The sequence below is a fragment of the Stenella coeruleoalba genome (assembly GCF_951394435.1).
Source record: "Stenella coeruleoalba genome assembly, chromosome: 17".
Lineage (NCBI taxonomy): Eukaryota > Metazoa > Chordata > Mammalia > Artiodactyla > Delphinidae > Stenella > Stenella coeruleoalba.
In genome coordinates this window covers 33,228,000-33,245,997 of record NC_137163.1, presented here as the reverse complement: position 1 = coordinate 33,245,997, position 17,998 = coordinate 33,228,000, and the positions used below count along the sequence as shown (strand labels likewise).

General features: G+C 46.2%; 1 protein-coding gene across 2 annotated transcripts in view; it reads right to left on the bottom strand.

Moving 5' to 3' along the window:
- The window catches only part of KLF10 (KLF transcription factor 10), a 112,960-nt gene extending 95,321 nt beyond the window's left edge, over nt 1–17,639 (bottom strand). For both annotated transcript variants that reach the window (XM_079901395.1, XM_079901396.1), the window contains exon 1: nt 17,572–17,639. The gene's annotated coding sequence lies outside the window, so the exon portion shown is untranslated. The remainder of the gene's footprint in view (nt 1–17,571) is intronic.
- Nucleotides 17,640–17,998: the final 359 nt, after the last annotated feature.

Sequence of the window (17,998 nt, the reverse complement as noted above, 5' to 3'; positions counted from 1 at the left end):
GAGCTGGCGGTGGTGGCTGGGGCCAAGGTGTTGGTGCTAAGCGTACAGGCTAGGAACTGCGGGTGGGACTGGATGGTTGAGAGGGTGTGGGATTGAGGGAGAGGGAGGAGAGAAAGTGACGCCCAGGCTTCTGCCTCGGGCTGCTGGGTGGATGGATGCGGGGTGGGCAGGGCGTTTAGTCTCAGGGGTCCAGGAGGCGAGCAGGCTTGGGCAGAAGTGATGAGCCCACTTGGGACTTGGATTTAAGGTGCCTGTGGGACCCCCAAGTGGAGACGACCCAGGGGGTAGGTATACACAAGAGCCTGGAGTTTAAGAGCCTGCCTGGGGAAGGGGCCTGACGCAGCACATAGGTGGAGCGAAGCATCCAGGCTGGGAGGCTCAAGAGAAAGGGGAGCCCCTTGGGGGAAAGAGCAGGTGGAAGGGACGGCATGTTCATGTCCACACCTGGGAGACTAAGAGTGGTCCTGTGCAGCTGGGACAGGGAGGCTGGGCTTTAGCTTGCGGGCAGTGGATTTCAGCAGGGCAGTGCCTTGCTGCGATTGGCTTCTATGATGAATGAATTGACAGGGCGGGGGTGGGGGGTGGGGGGGAGGGACCCATGCTTAGCATGATAAGCTCATCAGGAAGTCACAGAGATGGCAGGGACGTGGGAGGAGGAGCAGTAGATGAGGAGTCCTGCTTCGTTTGCTTGGGCCAAGATCTTGGATTCCCTTGGCCTCAGTTTCCCCATCTGTAGTACAGGGGTTATAATACCTGCCTTCTTGGGCACATGGTGAAGATTAGGTGGGGTGTGTTTGAAACTGTTGCCTAAGGGGCTATGCATAAGTATGATGGGTATCCTTGCATGGGTGAACAGTTGGGCTGCAGCCCTCAACACGAAAGCTTTCTGGCATGCATTTGGAGGGGTCCTGGAAGGGAGGAGGGGAGAACTCAGATCTCCAAATCCCACCAGCCTATCGGCTCACCACACGTCCCTTTTCTTGTCAAGGCTTGATGTATAGCCTTGGCTAGGCCAGGAATGAGAAGAAGGACATATGGGGGGCTGGTGTCAGCCTGAAGTTTTTTGGTTGTAAATTACACGAAACCCAACCCCATGGAAGCACAGAAAAGACTATAGGCCACATCTCATTTCATTCTTCCACTCACTTTTTCTCATCCTGGATCTAGGGTTTCAAATGATATCATCAAGGCCTAGCATCCCTTTTTCCTGCTCTTAGCTGCCTTCCTCAGGGTTCCTTACACTCTCAAAGAGCTCCTCGCCTGGGTTGGCAAGCTGGCCACACCAGCTCCAGCGTGACACCCTCCCGGTGTTAAAGGCAGGGGGAAAACCTCAGCTCCACCTTCACTGTGTCTCCCTGGCTTGGACTGGGTCATTTGCTCCTCCCTGAACAAATCATGCAGCGGGGAAACCAAAGCCCGGATCTCACCCCCATAGCAAAATCATTGCACGTGCCAGAAAAAGGGCAATGAGGCCATTGCTTCCCATTGAAGCAACTGCTTCTCGTGAGCCCCCTCGGTGGTCCTGAACTGTGCTTTCCTCTGTTCGGGAAGCCAAGGCCAGAGGCAAGGTGAGGGCTATAGTTCATTGTCCCTTCCCTACCCACATGCAGGTTCCTGCTGGCAATGCCCTCAGCTGCAGCCTGTTCTCTGAGGGGCTCCGTGTGTGCAGATGGGCAGCACTTTATAACATCACACGTGAACCTAGTTCCATGCCTGGCACTGCTGTGTTCCCAGGGCGTGCTCCAGAGAGCACTGGGTCTGGCTGCCACTGCATGGGCAGCCTGGGTCCCAAGTGGCCTGAAAGCCAGTCCCTCAGTCATCAAGAGCTCTGAGGGGCTCCTGGCCTTCAGCCAGCAGGACTGCACAGGCCAGTGCTGCCATCTCTAGCTGTGGGACTAGTCACTAAGCTCTGAGCCTCCATCTTCTCATCTACGAAATGGGGTTAGTAACACCTCCCTCAGAGCTAAATGAAATAATGTGAAAGTTTAACAGAGTTCCTGGGGCTTAAACCAGTGCTTCTCAGACTATCTGTAGTGGACCAGTATTTGTGTAAAATATAATAAAAACGAATTACTAGGAAAGTTAACTTTAAAAAGATATACAACCTCCAATTTTTTTCTATTATATTCAACCAATATGAAATTATTCTGTCACATAGCTATAAAAGTTTCTAAAGTCTCAATCTCTGTACTTCTCTCATGTGCAAACTGGTAACAAACATTTCCCAGACCAGTATGATTCCCTGGACCACACTTTGAGTAGCACTGATTTACGGGGCTCCCCACAAATGGTTGTGGACTTTTCCATAGTCCACTTTTGTTCATGTGATTACAATTTGAAAACTGACTTTCCTCTTCCCCCTCATGCAATTTCAGGTTTCACTGGACCACGAACTGAGCTTGTTGACTGAATGGTGGAAACAGCTGTGTATGAGGCCAGGGAGGTTCAGCATCACCCCTACCCAGGATATCATGAGCAGCTGCAGAAGACACACGGAATCTCTGACTTCACCAGGTTTATAACCTTGCAGTGGCAGAGTCTCCTAGGTGTTCTCCAATATCCATTCTTCCCTCCTTCCGTAATAATAAAGTTTTACATGGGAACATGGTTGCTCAGCTAAAGACTATGTTTTCCCCACTTCCCTTGCAGCTAGGTGTAGTCATGTGGCTGAGTTTTGGGCAATGGGATATATGCAGAAATGACTTCTGTCCTTTTGATGGGGTGAGTGCTCCCCTGTCTCCTTTACTCCTTCCCATCAGCTGGAAGATCGCAAGAACTAAAGCAGCTTAGGAGCCAGAGATGGAATCTGTGCAAGGAGAATGGTAGAGTCTCCCTAAAAGTTCTGGATTGCTGACCTGCAGGTGAATAAACTATTTTGTCTAAGCCATTGTATCTAGAGGTTGTTTTTTTCACAGTAGCCTAGCCTGGATCCTACCACTGAAATGAGCAGTGGCAATAGATCTCAGTGGGTTTCTGACTTCTAAATACAATACAATAAATAAATACAATCTTCCAACATCCTTTAAATACTAATACGCCAGAAACAATCCTCACAATAACCCTCTGAGACGGGGAGGGCCTGTTACCCATTCCCTGAGCTTCTCCCAAGTTCTACCCTTTCTCTGATGGGGAACCAAATCAAAAGCACCTGGAAGCAGGGTGGCTGTGGGGCAGAACATCCATAGAAAACTGGAATTGGGATGCAGAGCAAAGGCCATTCAACTCACTCATTCAGCAGCTAACTATCGTGTGCCGACTGTTTGCCAGGCTCTGAGCTGGGCACTAGAGGCACAGCGGTGAGCAAGTCGACTAGCACCTGCCCTCCTGAAGCTTGCTGCCCCTGTGGGCGAGACCCAGGCTAAACAGAAAATCATGCAAGAGATAAGTAATTACAGTGGGCATGAAGGTGAGGAAGGGAAAGGCTACTGGGCCAAGGTCACCGAGAAGTTTCAGGCAGGGCATAAGGAGCCAGGCATGGAAGACACAGTAACTAGGATGCGGGCTGGACCTCTGGGAGCTTGGATAGATAGCAAATGAATTGATTTCCCCAACATGGGCACTCAGGCGTCCCACCGATACAAGAAGGCCGTCTGCATGTTTATCATGCCAACCTATAAGCATGGAACCTCTGCACAGAACAGTCCTAATAATCTGTTTCCTGGGTCCTAAAAATCTGAGATAAAGGCTCCCTCATACCTCCTTGGTTTTACTCAAGATGATTATTTTCAAAATGTGTCTTAAAAAGAAAGAGCTCTTCAGCTACTAACAACAGCAATAAAAAATTCCAACACCTTCTTACTAAAAAGGTAGCTTTTTGTGGTTGAAGAACTCAGAACCCATTTGACAAGCGGTTAAAAGAGCCAGAACTGTGAGCTGGACCCCTTTCTCTTTGTGCCTGTGCCAAGCTGAGAAGTTTCTGGAAGCATGTCTGCTTTACCATTTAGGGATGGATTTGCCTGGGAGTCTCCCACCAATACACCTAAGTCCCGAGGCCTGGCAAGTTGTCATTTCCTGGGGTTACTCTATGTGTTTTTGCAGTCCTCCAATTTATCAAGGGAGTAGACAAGGTGGCGGGGGGTGTATTTTATGGAAGGATTAGCAGCTTAAAGAGTAAATGAGCACAGATCTGTTCGTCCAGTTAGCAGTTCAGGATTGAGCTGCCAGATGCAGGGGACTTTTTATGTCTAATAATTCTCAGTCCGGCCCTTGGGTTTGAACCTCTATATAGGGATCAGCTTCCACCCAGATTGGATTTATACTGGGGCCTGGGAGGCTGCAGGTAAGGCTCCCCTTATGGTTTCTTGGTGAGTGAGCACTGCTACTTCTCCTCCTCCACAGAAATCTGGGCCTCCAGCGGGGTGGGGCAGGGGGCAGGGGTGTGTGCAGAGCAAGCAGGCCTTTCCGGGCCTGTGTGGGTGGTATCGTAGGGCCAGGAGGGAGCAAAGTCAGGAAGCTGGGAAGGGACAGTGACTGTGGGAACGATGTAGAGTGAGGCCCACTTGGGAGCGTCCCAAGTAACCATCTATACTCCATACAGAGTCACTGGCAAGCGGACTGCAGCCTTCAGCCCCAAGGACAAGCTCCCTTGTGATCAGGGAAAATGGGCTGGTGGGCCCTCAGATGGGAGCCAGCGCCAGGCCTGATGGCCTCACTCCAGGAACAGAGAAGCAGAGGCCTAGAGGGGGGACAGCGAGCTGAGTCAGAGCTCCAAATCCCGCGCCTCTGGCCTTCGCCCTGACCAGCCCCTCTGTCCTCCGTTCTCAGGATGACACCACCCGCCTGGCCTCCCCAGGGGCCCAGCAACCAAGAGACTCATTGGCTCCGACTCCGGATGCCCAGCAGCTGCTCCGCCCCCAGGGGAGAAAACCATGATCTCTCATCAGGCCGCAGCACTAGGAGAGGGCGAACCCCTGTGTGTTTGCATACGCAAGCGCGCAGTCACAGGCGCGCACGCCAGAGACTGAGTTGAGGGTAGTACCTTCTAGTCGTGTGCTTTAAAAAGAGAAAGCAGAGACACAATAGCTATTCAATAAAGGTTTGCCAATTGCACGATACAAGTGTTAGCAGAATAGAGGCGGCGGTCATGTCCCACATAGTTCAAGGAAAGGGAAGAGAGGATTCAAGGGGAGAAAAAGCAAAGAAGAGGGGAAAGACGGGGTGGCAGTGAGATGAGACAAAATCAGAACACGGAGGAAGCCGGCTGGGCTTTGCTCGTACCTGGGGCACCATGCACTGGCCTCCTTTCTTGTAATAATAGAGCACCTACTGTGTGCAGGCTCTTTACTTCCATCACTTATTTTGACTTTCACAACAAACCTGGAAGGGGAGTAAGATTAGCCCGATTTTGTAGATGAAATAGCTAAGGCTCCTAGAGAGGCTTCGTGACGTGGACAAGGCTACACAGTGGATCCAGATTGCATCCTGGTACCTTAAATGGGTACCAGATTGCTTCTGGTACCCAGAAACTCTTAATGCTTCCTACGGCGCCTGAGAGGCAGCAGGTCCTCAAGAAATGTGCAATGAATGAGGGAAGAGAGGATGGGGGGCAGGTGGAGAGGGGAGAGCTACTGCACTGCTGCTAAGATGGGGAGGGAAGGACAGAACAGCAGAGCTGACCCAGGCAGGAGCCCCATTACTACGGGGCTATGCTTGTGCCGCCACCTGGCTGGGTGGGCAAAACTGCGGCCTCCGCTGCAGGTTTTCTCTTGCACTGCTCAGCTCTTCCGCAGAGCCTGGCAGGGACTGCGTGGGAGGGAGGGAGGGAGGCAGAGTTGAGTAGGGGCCAGCCTGGGGCACTAGACCCGGCAATAGCAGTGGGTACATTCTACCCTCCAGCCCACGGGCTCTCCCCACTCGCTGCCCTCAGGAATCACCTGGGGAGCTGTGAAAACAACAGCATCTTGGGCTCCATCCCCAGAGGTCTGTGTTAATTGGTCTGGGTTGGGTCCCAGACAGCAGAATTTATTAAAAGTCCCCCAGGTGGCTCCAGTGTGTAGCCGGAATTGAGAACCATTGCAAGCCCAATGTACCATGTACAACTGCCCCCTACGAGGCGCTGCCCACTGCCCGACAAGGTAGGCATCCTTATGCCCCTACTACAGGTGACAAACCAAGTTTCTGTGAGATTAAGGGCCTCGCAGTTGTCACTGCTAAAGGGCAGAGGTGTGATAGGAATTCAGATCCGACCTCAAAACGCCAGCTTCCCCATCCAGCACACAAAAGCCCATCCATTTGGGATGGGCCCTGACTGGGATTGCCCTGGGTTTCGTTTTAGAAGGCTGCCGCCTTGGCTTCGAGTCCCCCAGCTCACTCTCGGGTCTACGGTGCACCCACCTCCTTAGCCAGGGTGGCTGGCGAGAGTTCGCGCTACTAATGACAAAGCTGTCATTTGTAAGCTCTTCCCATTCACAGCGCTTTTCCCACACATTATCCAGTTTAGTCCTCATACCTACACCACGAGGTGAGCCCAGCAGGAGTGATCATTAAGTCCACTCTAGAGTAGAAGGAACTAAAGTTCTGAGCAGCTAAACGATTTGGCCAAGGTCACAGAGCTTATTAATTGGCCCAGGGGAGACTTGAATCCAGCTCCTCTAAGAGCAGAGTTTTTTTCCCTACCTTATTCCTGAGTCGGGGTTTGGACAAACTGGCTTTGCTAGAGGAAAGCACAATTGGTAACAGAGCAGGCAGCCCAGCTTAGCGCGGTCAGGGGCACAGAGCTGCCCTTGAATGGCCTAGAGAATGGCACTCAGAAAAGTGCTGGCATCTATGTACTTACGAAAAGTGTTAGTTATTATTATTATGTGGCACAAAAGTGTTCTGGGCCGTGTTGACTCAAAAACCAGGAAACACTATCTGGCAAGTTCAAGTTTTAGTCGGAACTTTTTTCTTTTTAATATCAGGATTGAATTGGAGGCCTGTATGTATCTTTGTTGTGAAGCAAGCCTCTCAAAGGTCACCAGGCCACCAAGGGCAGGGCCCGAATGGCTTGATCTCAGAGCCTTCCTGCCTGGTGGAGGATGTGCTTCTCTGACCTCTGGCAAATCCTGTGACCTTGGCAGAGGTGAGTCTGTCCTGTTGGAAGGGGTGGGGTTAGAAACCAGCTTGGGTGTTACAGGTGAGAGCTCTGCGTTTGCGGGTGTCAGCAGCACATGACTCGGAGGATAATTGCTGTTTGCCACAGGTCCTGGGGACTTTTGACTCACCTGTCTTGGCTAAATGGCACTGTTAAGAGGCCTGAGAAGGAGGAAATGTAAAGAGCACAGAGTTTGAAAACCAGGAGACAGATTCCCATGTCCTCAGCTGACCCAGCCAGAGTAGGAGCCTGAATTCTAGAAAAGGGTCCAGTGGCACAGCTGGTTTCTAATGCAGCTTCCCATTCCTAGCCGAAGCTGCTTGGATCCCATGAGGGCAGCAGCAGGGACATGAGGGCAGGTGGAGGGTCTAGGCAGCCAGGGGACCCAGATGCCCAGTCTCGCCCAGTCCTGGAGGGTAGTCCTTGGATGTTGCCTCTGTATGCATCTCTCTGATCTAAACTTGTTGAAGATTTTTTTTTGCTGGCTCACATTTTCCCAGTTTACAAGTGAGTGTGGCCCTGGAGAGGGTTGGATCCAGCCACTGAATTCATTTTCATAAACACCGAGAGATTGATTGAGGGATTATAAGCTTGCTCAGGGTACAGGGTACAGCGTGAGAAAGCCTCCACCTTTGCACTGAGGGAGACCAGGGTCTCTACTTTGCCCCGCCCTCTTTCCATCTTCTTCTCCATGTGTTCCCTACGCCACCCCCTGCCACTGAGGATGCCACACTACTGCCTGCCCTGATGCCTTTGCACATGCTGTTCCAGCTGCTTAGATGTTCTTCCTCCATCCCCACCCCTACCTCCAAAGTACCCAACCTTCAACACTGAACATCATGAATAATTCATATTTATTGAGGACCTACTAAGGACCAGGCACTATTCTAAGCATTTTATGTCCATCATCCTCTGAGTGCTCAAAGCAACCCTGTGAGGTTGGTATTGTTAGCACCCCATTTTAAGGGTGAGGTCATGGAAGCTGGCACAACTAGTTACAGGTAGTTACAGGTGGCAGGGCTAGGTTCAAAACCCAGCCAAACAGCCCCTAATATCACCCAGGGAAGTGAAAGGCTCACTACACCCCAAGATGCAAGTAATGAATGAACTCAAACTCAGAGTTCCCTCTGCCCTTTGCACATACAGTAGTGCTGGTCCATACCTCATTCTGGTGTAACTACTGTTCATGACTGTTGCCCCGTGTAGGAACCTCTGCAGAGTCAGTGTTCTGTTTGATCTTTGAATTTCCAGAGCCTAGCAGAGTGCCTGGTATGCATAACATACTCAAAAAAATGTTGACTAATATTGAATAAATGTTGAGTGAATGAATAAAGATAAATAGGCAAATAACAGTAGACAGATTATGACAAATACTAGAAGAGGGATCTGAACAAAAACATGAAGAGTTTGGAGCAGGAAGTGGTCACATCTGGGTGGGGAATCAGGAAAGCTTTTCTGAGGGAAGGGGAGGTGGTGCTTGATCTGAACCTTAGGCCTGGTTGGGTTTCAGCATAGTGAGAAGAGAGGGAGGGAGTCAGATGAGGGAACAGACAAGCAAAGGCCTAGGGCCCAAGTACAGGGCGTGCTCACAGCTGGGGGTTAAGGGGAACACAGCAGCATGCTGGGCAGCAGTGGGAGAAGAGGGTAAGTGGAATATGCTGGTGTTATGGGTTGAATTGTGTCCCCCCAAAGATGTTGAAGTCCTAACCCCCAGTATCTGTGAATGTGACCTTATTTGGAAACAGGATCTGTGCAGGAGATCAAGTTAAGATGAGGCCTGTCCAATGTGATTGGTGTCCTTACACGAAAAAAAGGGAGATTTGGACAGAGATAGACTGGCACACCGGAAGAGCACCATGTGAAGAGGAAGGCAGAGATTGGAGTGATGCATCCACAAGCCGAGGAACACCGAAGCTTGACTGCAAACTGCCAGAAGCAAGGTGTGAGTCCTGGAACAGATTCTCCCTCACAGCCCCCAGAAGGAACCACCCTGCGCACACCTTGATCTCTGACTTCTAGCCTCTAGAACTGTAAGAGAATACATCTCTGTTAAGCCTCCCAGTTTGTGGTGCTTTGTTGCGGCAGCCCTGGGCGACTAGTACAGCTGGGGAGGGTCTCCCCTGGCCAGCCGGGGGTTTGGTCCTTGGCAGCCAGTGGGAAGTCAGTGAAGGCTTCTGGGAAGGAATGGTCGCCTTTGGATATTTGCCGGTGTGTTCTACCCTGATGAGAGTAGAGGATTCTCTAGGTGGAAAGGTCAGTGGTAGCCAGCATGGAAACAGGCTGAAGGAAGCTATTAATGGATTGCACAGCATGGGCTCAGCTCTCAAGCAGGTGCTGTGAGTAAAAGTTACTGTGTCTGCACTTCACTGCTTACAGTGGAGCTGAGGGGCAGGACAAACATGCAGGGACAGTAGTGAGCAGCACAGCTCAAGTATGGCCTCCCGGTGATCCAGCATTGGGAGAGAGTAGCGCATGACTACGGCTAGAGCAGAGCGGGGTGCATGGCAGCAGCAGCCCTCCTGCTGGCTCGTTTGGGCCTGGGGTGGCTCATCAGCTCAGGGGCTCAGGTCTTTTAGGGTTCCAAGCTACAAAATACAATTCTAACTTGAGCAAAAAGAGGCATTTATTGGGCATATATAATCAGTGTGTGAATAATGGCAAATAAAGGTTGAATGAATGGAGATGAGTTGGCAAATAATTATATGCAAGTCAGTGACAAATACTAAAAGAAAGATCTGAACAAAATGCTACAAGGCAGGATGTGACCACATCTGTTGGAGGTATCCAGAACCGTCTCCGGAGGGACACTCCCGAATGGAAGGAATGGCTGCCCTCACGAAGGACAAGAACGGGCAGCTCTGGGGAGTGGAGTGGGAACTCTGGAAGTCTCTAGAGGGTGGCCATCGATGTGGCATCTCTGATTGTCTCCCTCAGGACGCCAATTCTCAGGAGAGAACTGATTGGCTTAGCTTGGGCCATGGGCTTACCCCCCTGGGGGCGGGGCCTGTGATGGGCAGCTCAGGTCAAAGGCACTAGTTCCCCAAAGGAAAAGAAGAGGGGACAATTCACCAGAACCAGGTGGAAAAGCAAGGGATTCTAGACAGGCAAGACAGCTAACACCCTGTGCAGGAGAGGAGAGGGCTTGAAATTCAGGAGGTTGAATGACGAAGGAAAGAGTTGGAATGAGTCACGGATGAGACTCAGGCAGGGAGGAGACACACCTGGTGGGAGCCCAGTGCCAGTGTAGGAGTAGTGGACACCTATCCTTTCGTTGGCCCAGAAGCCACACCTCACACCCCTCCCCACCTTCTGAGAACTTTCTCTCCCCTTCCCTGCCGCCACGCACATCTCCGTGGTTCCCGTGGAAGGCTATGTGACATCCCATCCTAGTGGATCAGTCGGGGCTGGCAGCAGACCCCGCTTGAGCCAACCACGGTAATCAGCCCTTCACCCCAAATCCTTCCTAGTAGGTCTCTAAGGGAGTTTGAATTAGATTTCTGCCCCTGGTAGTTGACTAGATTTAGGGTCCTATCTTTTGCACAGTTCCTGCTCTCAGGGAGCTCAAAATAAAGCAAGAGAGACAACAATTAGAAACGTAGCTAGAAAACAACGTAAATATGCCTATCCCATAGACTTGCACAGTGAGCACACAGGTAAATACTTACAAGTCATATACATGCATTCGTGTACAAAGGTACTGGAAACATGAAACTTCATAGCAGAAGAAGGGCATTCCAGGAGAGAGAATAGCTTGAGCAAAGAGTGGAAGTAGGAAAGGACTTGTCAGTTTTGGAGGATTTAGTCCAGCGTGACCGGAGTATAGCGTACATGACAGGAAGTGACAGGAAGCAGCCAGAGAGGAGGCGAGTGTCACTCGCATCGTTCAGGTTTGGACTTCATTCTTAGACGTGGGGAGGAATGGAGAGCCAGGTAGGGAGCTGTGCTTTATGAACAGCACGCAGCAGTGATGTGGAGATGCGTACAGTGTTGGGGAGAAACCGTGCTCTGGTGATCAAGCCCCCTCCCCTGTCAGGTGGGCAGGAGGAGAACCCCAGAGCTAATGCGAGCTCGGGGGCCAAGGGGACTCGGCAGCCAGAGGGCTGACGCCATGGGCAGTGTCTGGAGATGTGCTGAGGGTCAGGCCAGCAGCTCCCAAACTGGGTCATCAGTCCAGAGGGCTAGTTGTCAAGGAGTGGAGGCACAAAGGGGAAGTTGGGAAGGGAGTAGAGGTTGGAAAGAAGGAAAAGCCAAAAGCAAGGAGTGGCAGAGCTGGCAAATAGGAAGTGAGAAAAAATTCTGGAGCTAGGGTGGGCTCCCTCTGGCTCTTCATGCCCTCTCAGAGGGAATTGCAGGAGCCCCCAGGTCCACTTAAAGGGGCCTGAACTGGACAGAAGCAGAGTAAACAGCAGGAGGCTCTTTTCCTAGTTTAGGCAAGAGTTGATAAGGATCTAGGACAGTGGTGGTAGGTATAAAGGGGAGGAGATAGCCCAGAAGCATGTTTTAATTTAAATTTTAATAGAAAATACGTTCTCACGGTTAAAAATAAAAAATATTAGAAAGTATTCAGGGGAAAGCCTGGTTCCCACCCTGACAGCTAACCTTTATTATTAGATTTGGCGTGTTTTCCCAGTTTTTTTTTACAACATAAATAAACAAAATGAGTATCTATTATTACTTCTTTTTTTACTCAATTCTATAAACACTGTTTTACACTTTGCTTTTTTTCCCACTTAATATCTTTGAGATCTTTATAATACACAGAAAACAGCATTTGTGTAATATTTCCTTGTGTGAATAAAGCAGAATTTATTTAACCAATCCCCTGTTGATGGACACTTGAGTTTTTCCCAATCTATTTCTATCACAGACACCATCCCAAAGAATAGCCTTCATTATTTCCCATGTGTGCAGAGATTTCTGTAGGATAGACTCTGAAGGTGGGATGGCTGCATCAGAGGACATATGCTTTGATAATTTTGATAAAGTTGCACATTACCCTCTATAGGGGTTGTACAAATGTATACAACCAATAGCAGTATGTGAGAATGCCTGTTTCCCCAGACTTGTTAGTAAAGTATATTATCAGACTTTGGATTTTTGCCAGTCTAATGGGTGAAAATGGTATTTCATAATTTTCAACTGCATTCTCTTATTACGAATGTGATTGAGAAATGTTTTCATATATTTATGAGTCATTTGCATTTCCTTTCTGTGAACTATTTGTTCATATTCTTTGCCTAGTTTTCATTTGGGTTGTGGCCTTTTTCTTCTACAATCAATTTCTAGGAGTTTTTGAACCAGGGTGGCCATAAGATGTGGAAACAAAAGTGAATATACATTATAAATAGTTTATTAATATATTACAATACATATTATATTCAGTGACATTTCGTGATATGTTCCGTGTGTTATCCCTCATTAGCAACTGCTGTGCAAAATGGCAATGGCTGTTGTATATAAATGTCACATCTCTATCAATTCCACATAGGCACATGCCTCTCTGATGCACTACCACAGATTTTTTGCATCTCTTATTTTCACAGAATAAATCTATACCTCTAGCACACTCCAAAGAAACATATCAAGGACTTCCACTTCCAGCTGTGATGGAGTAATGGGCAGATTTATCCTCCTGCCTTAAACAACTAAACACCTGAACAAAACATATGAAACAATGGTATTAAGACACTGGACAACAGCTAGCATAGAGAAAGGAAACAAACAAGATGAGCCCTGTGACTTTCTTAGCTTACTGACTAAAGAGAATTTTCAGTCTACAAAACACAGAGCAGGTACCCAAACAGAGCCTGGGAGTCCTTCTGAGCTTAGAAAACAGAGTTCAGGTTAGGGGAGGCCAATGTGTCTGGAATTTGTGGGGCAGAATACTGGAAAAGAGAGCTTTACACAGAGCTAACACTCTGGAGCTCTGAGGAGGGTTCCCCTCAAGTCTTTAGCTGAGTACTGATCCGTGCAGGCAGGTATGAAAACTAAGGTCAGGGAAAAACCACTAAAATGGATCAGTCAGAACAATTGCAGAGCTCACACAGGACCAGGAATAGTTCATGTTCCCACTAGCCAGCCATTTCCAAACAGCCAGAGTGGAAAGCCTTCCTAATACCAAAGGCATTAAGTAGAGTCCTCAGAAGGGTATTTCCTTAGCAGTGGGCAAAGTCAGCCCTAGACTTAAGGCTCTTCTAGGTCCATCTAACACAGCTTAAAATCAAGCATCAAGAGGATCAAATATTTTCAAGGAACTTGACTACATCCCAAAACAAAATCTAAAATTACTTAAAGGAATATTTAAAAGCTCTAGCACCCAGCAATGTAAAATTTACAATGTCTAGCATCTAAAAGAAAAATCCTATACATGCAAGGAAGCAGGAGAACGTGATCCAAAATATGCAGGGGGAAGAAAATCAACAGACCTGGAAATGACAGAGATGACAGAATCAACAGACAGCATGGTAAAACAGCTATTATACATACATGCCATATGTTCAAGGTAGAAGAAAGCATGAGCATATTAAAGAGAAATAGGGAATCTATAAAAAAGATCCAAATCAAACTCCTAGAGATGAAAAATATAAAATCTAAAATGAAAAATACACGGGATACAGTTAACAGCATTTAGATACTGCAGGAAAATAATCAGTGAACTTGAAAGTATAGCAATAGAAACTAATGAAAATAGAAGGCAGAGAAAAAAACTACAGAAAAAAAAAAATGAACAGGGCATCTCAGTGACCTGTGAGGCAACAACTAGCAAACTAATATATGTATAATTGGAGTCCCAAAAGGAGAGTAGAGAAAAAATTGGGGCAGAAAATATCTGAAGGAATAATGGCCTATATTTTTCTGGATTTGATGAAAACTATAAACCTAAAGATTCAAGAAGCTTCACAAACCCCAATCAGAAGAAGCGTGAAGAAACACCAAGGAACAACATACTTGAAATAAAGAACAAGTCAAGAGCAGCTGAGGATGGGGAAGACAGTGAAAGGGAAAATAACTGTCAACCTATACTCAGAGAAAATCTACTTCAAAAACAAAAATGAAATAGACTTTTTCAGATATACAAGAGCTGAAAGAATTCACTACCAGCAGACCTGCACTGCAAGAAATTAAAAAAAAAAAAAGTCCTTGAGCAGAAGAATAATGATAACCAGATGGAAATTTGGATCTACACAGAATAAAAAGCACAGGAAATAGCAGATATGTGAGCGAATATAAAAGACGCTTATTTAACAAAAAAGTAGTAATCAAAGATGTTCAATCTATAAAAAGTAAAATAATATAATTCATGTTTCCAGAGATCATCACCAGTCTGTATATTAGGGAGACCTGTTCTATGTCTGTGATATAAGTTGTAGTTGGCTTTTCCCAGTTAGTTGTTTGCTAATGATGCTTTATTTGTTTGTTTGCTTGTTTGTTTTGGTTTCATGCCCTAACAGAACTTTTTTATTTTTAGGTAGTTGAATTTATCAATCTTTTCTTTTATGACTTTCAGATTGGGGGATTATAGTTAGAAAGGCTTCTCTACCGCAAAGTTATAAAGGAAATCTCCTAGAAAGGGCTCGATATCTGAGAAAAAGAATCAAGTTGACTGAGGTTTCTGACTTGGGTACTGACCAAATGGTGATGCCATTTACTGAGTCAGGGAACCTGGAGCAAGAGCTGATTTGGGAAGTGAAATAATGAGCCGCATTTGGACAGGTTGAGTTTGAGGTGCTGCAGAACAGTCAAATGGAGATGTCCCGTGGGCATCGGGAAGCATGAGCATGGAACTCACAAGAAAGGCGTGGGGGGGAGGTATAACTGGGTGTCATCAATGCAATTTGATGCAGGATGGCATTATGGATATATCTTGTCCAAGGACAGTAAAGGTAATAAATGGGTAAAAGATCAAGGATGAAAATGTTGGGAGGATAAAAATTTTCAAAATGGGAGGAGGGAGGAAGAGGATCACGGGAAAGAGACAGAGAAAACTTGGTCTGAGAAGGAGGTAGAAGGCCAGGAGAAGCAGAGAGTAAAAAGTAGGGTCATGGAGTGAAGGGAAGAGAGTGAAAGAGAAGAAGGCCAGGTGGAGAAAAGAGGGAAGAGAGAGAGAACAACCAGGGGAGTGTTAAAAATCACCCAGGGTGGGTCCTGGAGCAGAATGAGGGGAGAATGAATGGAAATGAGTGTTTATTATGTTCTATGTGTGTGGCACTGGGCTAGATATTTACAAAATTAGTCCATTAAATACTTATAGAATTAATTTCTTAAAAAAATTAACTGATCAATCTTTGTTTCTCCTTATTACCAAAGAAGTAAACACACTTATTAAAAATAAATTAAACATAGGCAGAACACTCTATGACATAAATCACAGCAAGGTCCTTTTTGACCCACCTCCTAGAGAAATGGAAATAAAAACAAAAGTAAACAAATGGGACCTAATGAAACTTCAAAGCTTTTGCGCAGCAAAGGAAACCATAAAGAAGACCAAAAGACAACCCTCAGAATGGGAGAAAATATTTGCAAATGAAGCAACTGACAAAGGATTAATCTCCAAAATTTATAAGCAGCTCATGCAGCTTAATAACAGAAAAACAAACAACCCAATCCAAAAATGGGCAGAAGACCTAAATAGACATTTCTCCAAAGAAGATATACAGATTGCCAACAAACACATGAAACAATGCTCAACATCATTAATCATTAGAGAAATGCAAATCAAAACTACAATGAGATATCATCTCACACCGGTCAGAATGGCCATCATCAAAAAATCTACAAACAATAAATGCTGGAGAGGGTGTGGAGAAAAGGGAACCCTCTTACACTGTTGGTGGGAATGTAAATTGATACAGCCACTGTGGAGAACAGTATGGAGGTTCTTTAAAAAACTACAAATAGAACTACCATATGACCCGGCAATCCCACTACTGGGCATATACCCTGAGAAAACCATAATTCAAAAAGAGTCATGTACCAAAATGTTCATTGCAGCTCTATTTACAATAGCCCAGAGATGGAAACAACCTAAGTGTCCATCATCGGATGAATGGATAAAGAAGATGTGGCACATATATACAATGGAATATTACTCAGCCATAAAAAGAGACGAAATTGAGCTATTTGTAATGAGGTGGATAGACCTAGAGTCTGTCATACAGAGTGAAGTAAGTCAGAAAGAGAGAGACAAATACCATATGCTAACACATATATATGGAATTAAAAAAAAAAATGTCATGAAAAACCTAGGGGTGAAACAGGAATAAAGACACAGACTTACTAGAGAATGGACTTGAGACTATGGGGAGGGGGAAGGGTAAACGGTGACAAAGCGATAAAGAGGCATGGACATATATACACTACCAAACGTAAGGTAGATAGCTAGTGGGAAGCAGCCGCATAGCACAGGGAGATCAGCTCGGTGCTTTGTGACCGCCTGGAGGGGTGGGATAGGGAGGGTGGGAGGGAGGGAGACGCAAGTGGGAAGAGATATGGGAATATATGTATATATATAACTGATTCATTTTGTTGTGAAGCTGAAACTAACATACCATTGTAAAGCAATTATACTCCAATAAAGATGTTAAAAAAAATAAATAAATAAAGAGAGGATGCTGAGGGAAAAAAATAAAAAAATAAAAATAAATTAAATGATACAGATACATAACACAGAAATTTAAAGTCCCTGGGGGGCTTCCCTGGTGGCACAGTGGTTGACAGTCCACCTGCCGATGCAGGGGACACGGGTTTGTGCCCTGGTTCGGGAAGATCCCACATGCCGCGCAGCGGCTGGGCCCATGAGCCGTGGCCGCTGGGCCTGCGCATCCGGAGCCTGTGCTCCGCAACGGGAGAGGCCACAGCAGTGAGAGGCCTGTGTACCACAAAAAAAAATAAAATAAAATAAAGTAAAGTCCCTGGGAATGCCACCCTTGAGGTATAATCACCAGTATGAGTGTGGTGTATGTGCTTCTGGATGCTTCCATGCATATACTAACATTCATTATTTATTAACCTCTACTTACTGTATTGTAACTGACCTTTTTAAAAACATTTCTTAAATATCTTTTCATTTTTGGTATATATACATTTATTGCATCATTTTTAATAGCTATATAATATTTTCCAATGGATTTTGCCTAATTTATCTAATTATTCCTTGAATTATTTCTAATTTTTCCTATTAAAAATTATGCTTCAATAAGCATTCTGGAACACAGGTACTTGAATATATATGCCAGAACGTATGCAAGTTCTATTCTAGTAATTGTCAAATGGTTTGCACATTTTGGTATAGTAGATATTGCCTAATTCCTCTCCAGAAAGGATGTACTAATTCATAGTCCTAACAACAGTATATGAAAGTGCCTGTTTTCTTACCAACACTGGGTATCAAAAACCATCTAAAATCCTTGTCACTATGCTATTTCTTTGTTCTTTTAATTTTCATTCCTTTAACTATTAGTGAGGTTGACCATCTTTTCATCTGTTTATTGAACATTTACATTTTTTCTTTTGAAAATTGTTGGGACTTCCCTGGAGGTCCAGTGGTTAAGACTCAACACTTCCACTTCAGGGGGCATGGGTTCGATCCCTGGTTTAAAAAAAAAAAAGAAACAAACAAAAGAAAAGAAAAAAAATTGTCCATGCATATTCTTTATCTATTTTTCTAATAGCAGTCTTTTAAAAAAATATTTATTTATTTGGCTGCGTGGGTCTTAGTTGCAGCACGTGGGATCTTTTAGTTGTGGCATGCGGGATCTAGCTCCCTGACCAGGGATCAAATCCAGGCCCCCTGCATTGGGAGCATGGAGTCTTAACCATGGGACCACCAGGGAAGTCCCAGCAGTCTTTTCTGTTATTGAATTCTATAAGCCCTTCACACATTATAGAAACTAGCACCTTTGTCATATATATTGCAAACATTTTTTC